This window comes from Dasypus novemcinctus, chromosome 8 (genome assembly GCF_030445035.2).
Source record: "Dasypus novemcinctus isolate mDasNov1 chromosome 8, mDasNov1.1.hap2, whole genome shotgun sequence".
In the NCBI taxonomy this organism is placed as follows: Eukaryota; Metazoa; Chordata; class Mammalia; order Cingulata; family Dasypodidae; genus Dasypus; species Dasypus novemcinctus.
The window spans coordinates 20121963-20129440 of record NC_080680.1 but is presented as its reverse complement, the minus strand read 5'-3'; positions in this window follow the sequence as shown (position 1 = coordinate 20129440).

The window sequence follows — 7478 nt, the reverse complement described above, 5'->3', positions numbered from 1 at the left end:
TCTCAAGATCACTGATCCTTTCTTCTTCTTCCTCAAATCTGCTGTTATACACCTACAGTGTATTTTCAATTTCATTTAATTTGTCTTTCATTCCCATAAGGTCTGCTACTTTTCTGTGTATGTTTCATATTCTTCTTTGTGCTCACCCTGTGTCTTCTTAATATCCTTCATCTCTTTAACCATTTCATTGAATGTATTAAGGAGGTTTGTTTGAATATCTGCGATTAGTTGTCCCAACTCCTTTATGTCATCTGGAGGCTTAGCTTGTTCCTTTGACTGGGCTTTATCTTCCTATTTCTTGTTATGGATTGTAATTTTTTGTTGGTGTCTTAGAATTGGGTTTATTGGATGTATTTATTCTGGTCACAGTTTCTCTCTTTAGTCTAGGACTTTCTATTTGTCTTTGTGTTAGAGCCCCTCTTTGATACTTGGTTCAACTTAATTTGGGACTTTATAGTGGCTTGTGTTTAGCCATTCTGAATTTTTTTCAGCTCTTTTTCATCTGTTCCTGCCCCTTCTTCCTTGTTGTTACATAGTAGGAGCTGAGGATTCAGTTGATACTGTAAGCTGTGGAGACTCAGTCTGCCTGTGTTGTCCCAGGAACTGATGAAGCCTCTCCCACATTTCTCCCCTGCCTGGGATGTGGATGGAGCCATAGGTATGGGCAGCAATCTAAGTGATGCAGGCCAAGACTGTCTGTAGTTGCCCAGAGAGTCTGACAATGCACCACTCTTCTCCTCCCCTGGCAGTGTTGGGGATGGAGCCTCAGGATTGCCCAACGATATAAGTCAGTGCAGGCTGAAATCACCTGCAGTTGCCCAGAAAGGCTGGAGAAACACCTCCCCCCTCCTGTCCTATGGGGGGGGGGGTGGTGAGCAGGGATAGACTTGAAGGCACTCAACAAACCAGCCCATGTGGACCAAAAACACCTGCAGTTGCTTAGATAGGCCAAGGAAATATAGCTCCCCTCCTATCCTACTGGGGGCAGGGATGGAGCTACAGGCATCCAAGTATCTAGTCTGTGCTGGCCAAAAGTGCCTGCAGTTGCTTAGAGAGGCTGGGTGCAGGTTCCCCCAACTTCCTCCCTGCTGGCAGTGGGGCTGGAGCTTAGGCTAGAGCTGTGGTCTGATCTAGATGGAAAGAAGCTGGTACCTACCATCGCTGTGATTTTCAAACAGCTCTACTTCCCTACATGCTGGGGGAGAGTTAAAATGGCAGGCACTGGTCTCTTTCTGACTTGGACAAGTTCAAACTTTAGCTATTTTTAGGATTAGACTTTAGCCAACCAAACTTACTAATCAGTAACTGAAGTCAGTGCCTGACCATCTCTTCCTCCCCCATTTTTGGGAAATGGAGCTTCCAACTCCAGCCATGGAATGGCTATTGAGGCAGCTAGCACTGCCAGCAGGGGATGGGCACTGGTCTCCACAACATGGAGTACTCTACTCATGAATCTTCATTGCAGATGTACAGCCATCTTCTATTCTTCCAAGGATGTGGCAGGATGCTTTTCTGGTCTCCCGGGACCCCCAAAACAGGTGCTTTAGATAACTCTGGGTGATAACTAACTGCCCTATAGGATGAGCTGATGCTTGGAGCTCCTTACTCTGTTACCATCTTCACTACCCTTTCACATTCTTGATTGTGTCCTTTGAGCTTAAAGTTTTAAATTTTGATGAAGTCCATTTTATCTTTTTTTCTTTTGTTGCTCATGCTTTTGATATGATACCTAAGAAATCACTATCAATTCTGGGGTTACAAAGTTCCCCCCTATGTATTCTTCTAGCAGTTTTATGGTTCTAGCTCTTATATTTATGTCGTTGAGTCATTTGGGATGCATTTCTGTATATGGTGTGAGGTGTAGGGGTCTACTTCATTCTTTTTTGCAAGTGGATATCCTGTTTTTCCCACACCATTTGTTGAAGAGACCATTCTTTCTTTTTCCAATGAAAGTACTTAATACTCTTGTCAAAGATAAGTCAGCCATAGATGTTTGGGTTTATTTCTGAATCCTCAATTTTATTCCATTGGTTTATATGTCTGTCTTTATTCCAGTGCCACACTGTTTTGACTACTGTGGCTTTGTAATAACTTTTTAAAAAAGGTTTATTTTTATTTCTTTCTCTCCCCTTCCCCCCCCCCCCCAGTTGTCTATTCTGTGTCTACTTGCTGCGTGTTCTTTTTTTATCCACTTCTATTGTTGTCAGCAGCACCAGGAATCTGTGTCTCTTTTTAGTTGCGTCATCTTGCTGCGTCAGTTCTCCGTGTGTGCGGTGCCATTCCTGGGCAGGCTGCACTTTCTTTCATGCTGGGCGGGTCTCCTTATGGGGCGCACTCCTTGTGCGTGGGGCTCCCCTACGCAGGGGACACCCCTGCATGGCAGGGCACTCCTTGCGCGCATCAGCACTGCGCATGGGCCAGCTCCACATGGGCCGAGGAGGCCCAGGGTTTGAACTGCGGACCTCCCATGTGGTAGATGGAAGCCCTAACCACTGGGCCAAGTCCGCCTCCTGTAATAACTTTTCACATGAGGAAGTGTGAGACCTCCAACTTTGTTATCAAGTTCAAGAAATTTAACACTGCTATATTAATAAAACTTACATTCTTATTGTAATTTTTTCATGTGTCCCAATAATGTCCTTTTGATTTTTTTCCTTCATTAATAAATTCCATCCAGAATCATTTTAATTCTCATTGTCTTTATAAATGCTTTATTTTTAAATTGTAGGAACATGTATACAGTTTGAACTTTCCCATCTCAAATACTCCCAATTATACCATTCAGTGGGATTAATCGTATTCATGATGACTTGCTACCTTTACCACAAACCTTACTAGAACTTTCCTATCACTCCAAATGAAAACCCTACACCCATTATACATTATCTCCCCATTATCCCTGTTCCACAGCCCTGATAACCTTTTCTGTCTCTATGACTTTACATATTCTCTAGTATTTTCTTTGTGGTTAACATTGGAGTTTAAATATAACATCTTAAATTTATAACAGTCTTGTTTGGTTTGATGCCAACTTAACTTTGATGGTATATACAAACTATATTCCTATGCCCCATCATCTCCCCACCTTTATGTAGTTCTTTCACAAATTACTTATCAATACATTTTAAAGTCCAACACATTTGCTTTATCATTACATTTTATGCATTCGCCTTTTAAATCTTGGAGGAAGTGAAAAGTACAGTTACAAACTAAAATTACAATAGTACTGGTATGTATATTTAAAATCATGTTATCTTCACCAGAGAGCTTTATTTCTTTATGTAGTTTTGATCTGTTGTCTAGTGTCCTTTCCTTTCAATTCCCTTTAGCATTTCTTTTAGGGCTGGTCTAGTGGTGATAGAGTCCCTCAGCTTTTGTTTATCTGGGAAGGTCTTAATCTTTCCTCATTTTTGAAAAACAGTTTACGGATATAGAAGTCTTGCTTTGGCAATTTTTTCCTTTAAGAATTTCAACTATGTCATCTTACCATCTTCTTCCTTCTGTGGTTTCTAATGAGAAATCTACACACTTAATCTGATTGAAACTCCTTCGTATGTGACATGTCGATTCTCTCTTGCAGATTTCAGAATTCTTTATTTTTGGTATTTGACAGTCTGATTATTATAATATGCTACAGTGTGGGTCTATTTGGGTTTATCCTGTTAGGAGTTCATTAAGCTTCTTGGCTATGTATATTCATGTCTCATTAAATTTGGGAAGTTTTCAGCCATTGTTTCTATGAATATTCTCTCTATTCCTTTCTTCTTTTCCTTCTGGGATTCCCACAATGTGTATATTGGTATGCCTGATGGTGTCCCACAGGTTCCTCAGGCTCTGTTCACTCTTCTTCATTCTTTTTTCTTTTTTCTCCTTAGCCTGGATAATTTAAATTTTCTTATCTTTGAGTTCACAGATTCTTCTGCAGCTCCAATCAGCTGATGAAATCATCTATGGAATTTTAATTTCTGTTACTGTGGTCTTCAGCTCTGTTTGGTTCCTTTTATAATTTCTATATAATTGATATTCTCTGTGTTCATCTATCATTTTCCTACTGTTCTTTAGTTATTTTTCCAAGTTTCCACATAGTTTTTTGAGCATAAATTTAGGACCATTTAAAAAAAATTCTTTATCTGGTATAGCCTAGGTCTGATCTTCCACATTGATGGTTTCTAATGCATTAATCTTCTCCTTTGCATGGGTCATTGCTTCCTGTTTCTTTATATGTTTTGTAATCTTTTGTAATTCTTTGTTAAAATCTGGATTTTTTGGCAAGTTATCACTGGAATTTAGACCCTGAGGCATTTGTTCCTTAAACTTGTATCTAAATATTATAACAGAGCTTTCTTTGAACGTCAAGAGCTAAAATAAAAGAGGGAGGGGTAAAAAAAAAAACACCTTTCCCAGTTCTTTGCAATTTGGCCTGTGTGAATAGTGCTGTCCTTCAAAGAACAAGTATTTATCCCTAAGATGAGTTTAGGGAGTGGCTCAAGGTGAAAGCGTAGGGCCCTCCCTGGTCCTTTTTTTTTTTTCACATTAAAAAAATTTCATTGAAGTATATCACTCATATATGAACATACATAAACATAAGTATACAGTAAAAGTTGTGAACTTACAAAACAAATGTGCATAATATCATACAGGGGTTCCATACCTCAACCCTCTACCACCACCTTGTACTGCTATGAGACATTTTTTACATATTATGAACAATATCATCAAAATATTACTACTAACTATAGTCCATATCTTACATTGGTGTATTTCCCCCAAAACCACCCTATTATTTTAAAAGATATATCTTTATTACAGAAGTTGTGAACTTATAAAACAATCATGCACATGTGTAGAATTCTCATACAACACCACTTTACCAACACACACACTGTTGTGGAATATTTGTTACAGGTTATGAGATAATATCATCAGCCTTTTACCACCAACCATGGTCCATAACATACATTTGACACACTTTTTCCATACTCCCCCATTATGAACACAGTACACCTTTGGCATTGATGCAAGACTATTACAGTACTGCTGTTAATCACAGTCCATAGGTCATATCAATTTTTCCCACACTTCTCCACATTCCCACCACCCTGCAATAGTGATGAATATCTGCTTTACCTCACAGGACACTCTTGAATCTGTACCATCAACCACAATTCTCTTCCACCTCTGTTTTCACTGTGCTGTTCAGTCCCTAGATTATTCTCTAGCTTTCTTTTTATTGACATTTACATCCCTAGATTATCCTTTCCAGCTGCTACTCACTGTAATGTGGTACCATCAACACCATCAACTCTATCCATTGCCACACTTTTACAGTCAAGTTAGTTAAAACTTCTATATACATTAAGCATCAATACACTGTCTCAGTCCTCCTCTTGTTTCCTAATAACCTGTACTCTAGGTTTTAACTCCATATGTTTATTCTTTGTATTTAGTTCATATTAATGAGACCATTCAGTATTTGTCCTTTTGTGTCTGGCTTACTTCACTTAGTATGATGTTTTCAAGAGTCATCCATGTTACCATGTGTCCCAATTTCATTTCTTCTTACTGCAGCATAGTATTCCATCATATATATATACCACATTTTGTTCATCCATTCATTGGTTGATGGACACTTGGGTTGTTTCCATCTTTTGGCAGTTGTGAATAATGCCACTATGAACATCAGTGTGCAAATGTCTGTTCATGTCAGTTTTCAGTTCTTCTCCATATAATCCTAGTAGAGGAATTGATGGATCATATAGTTGTTTTATACTTATCTTCCTGAGGGACTGCCAAACTGTCTTCCACAGAGGCTGCTCCATTTTACAACCCCATCAACAGTGAAGGAGTATTCCTATTTTTCCACATCCTCTCCAGCAATTATTGTTTTCTGTGCGTGTGTTTTAATGGTCACTCTATGTGGTGTTAGATGATCTCTGTCATTTTGATTAGCATTTCCTTAGTAGCTGGTGATATGGAATTTTTTTTCATGTGTTTTGCCATTTGTACTTCCTCTTTGGAGAAATGTCTATTTAAATCATTTTTCCATTTTTTTAAATTGGATTGCTTACTCTTATTATTGGGTTTTATGATCTCTTTATATAGAATGGAAATCAAACCCTTATATGATACGTGGTTTTCAAATATTTTTTCCCACTGAGTGGGCTGTCTGGTCTTTTTGTGCATGTATCTTGTCCTGGACATGCATACAAGGCCCTAGGAATCTCTCCATTTACATAATGTGAAGTCCCCTCTTCCTTAGGAAACAGTGTTTCCTTATTGTCCTGGTCACTGTACTGTTATGTCCCACAGCCAGCAGACCTTTTTTCTAGCAGCTGTGATTTGACATTTCTCCTAGTGTTCCACCTATAGGAGAGTTCTATGAGCTGCTTTCTACATGCAGGACAAATTCTGGAATGGTAAGCCTGGAGGAGTGTCCTGGTTTAGTCCTTCAGGTTGCCACCAGATTGGAGCAGATACACATGCTCTTAGTATGTGTATGAGGGGCACTCTGCTCCCTTCTGAACTGGGACCAGGGACTTGCTCTTGGCATGCAGGTTGGCTCCATGCTGAACTATCAAGGGGATGGAGGAAGGGGCTAGCAAGGGCATCAGGAGATCCTACCATATTTTCTTTTTTTACTGGTTCCTCATCTGCAATATAAATAAACTACATAGGATTGTTGTGATGATTGAGTTTATCACAGTGCAAGTTATTGTCTTAGTATTATGATGTGTGCTCAAAGATATAGAAGCAGTGACAAAACCTGCTATTTAAGTGACCCTTTTTCTTGATTCAGTACTTTCTCTGTTATTGCAGTCCTTTTAACTGTTTTCTGGAGATTTGAGAAAGATGATTCTGCCAGTTCTTGCTGGTTGTTCAAAGCTTCTTTTGGGGTGGGGGGAGGATAGAGCTCTGCAGCATCTCACTCCACCATACTGATCCTTACTTTACACAGTATTCAAAACATATACTGCATGAATCCAGTGCTAGGACCTCTTGCAGGACCTCGATAAGGGCTGACAGTGAAGGGCTCTGATGCATAAGCATCATTAGAATCCCTATAAATCTGCTCCTGGTCTTAGCCCTCAGGGAAGTGCCCAACCCCATTATCTTGTGAACAGGTTCTGCCAGTGCAAGTGAGGGCAAGTATGATGGGGGCTAGTGGGAAAGAGGGGAGAGCCTGCTGCTTTCTTTATTGTTTTGCAAGTGTTCATGAAAGGATGGGCTTGGAGCCGTTTTGCAAGTCAGAGATGAAAGCTAGGAGAACTTCAGAGGCCAACTCCTAGCCATGACATTATTGAATCACTGAATTAATGATTTCCCTGGGTTTTCTGTATCTGAGATCATAAAATATCTTGTTTAAGTTACTTATATTTGGATATCCTTCTGGTTGAAACTGAAAGCATCCTGACCTGTACATACACTGGTATGGCAAAAAGAACCTCATTCTAGTAAATCGCAGATCTGACTTCTAGTTT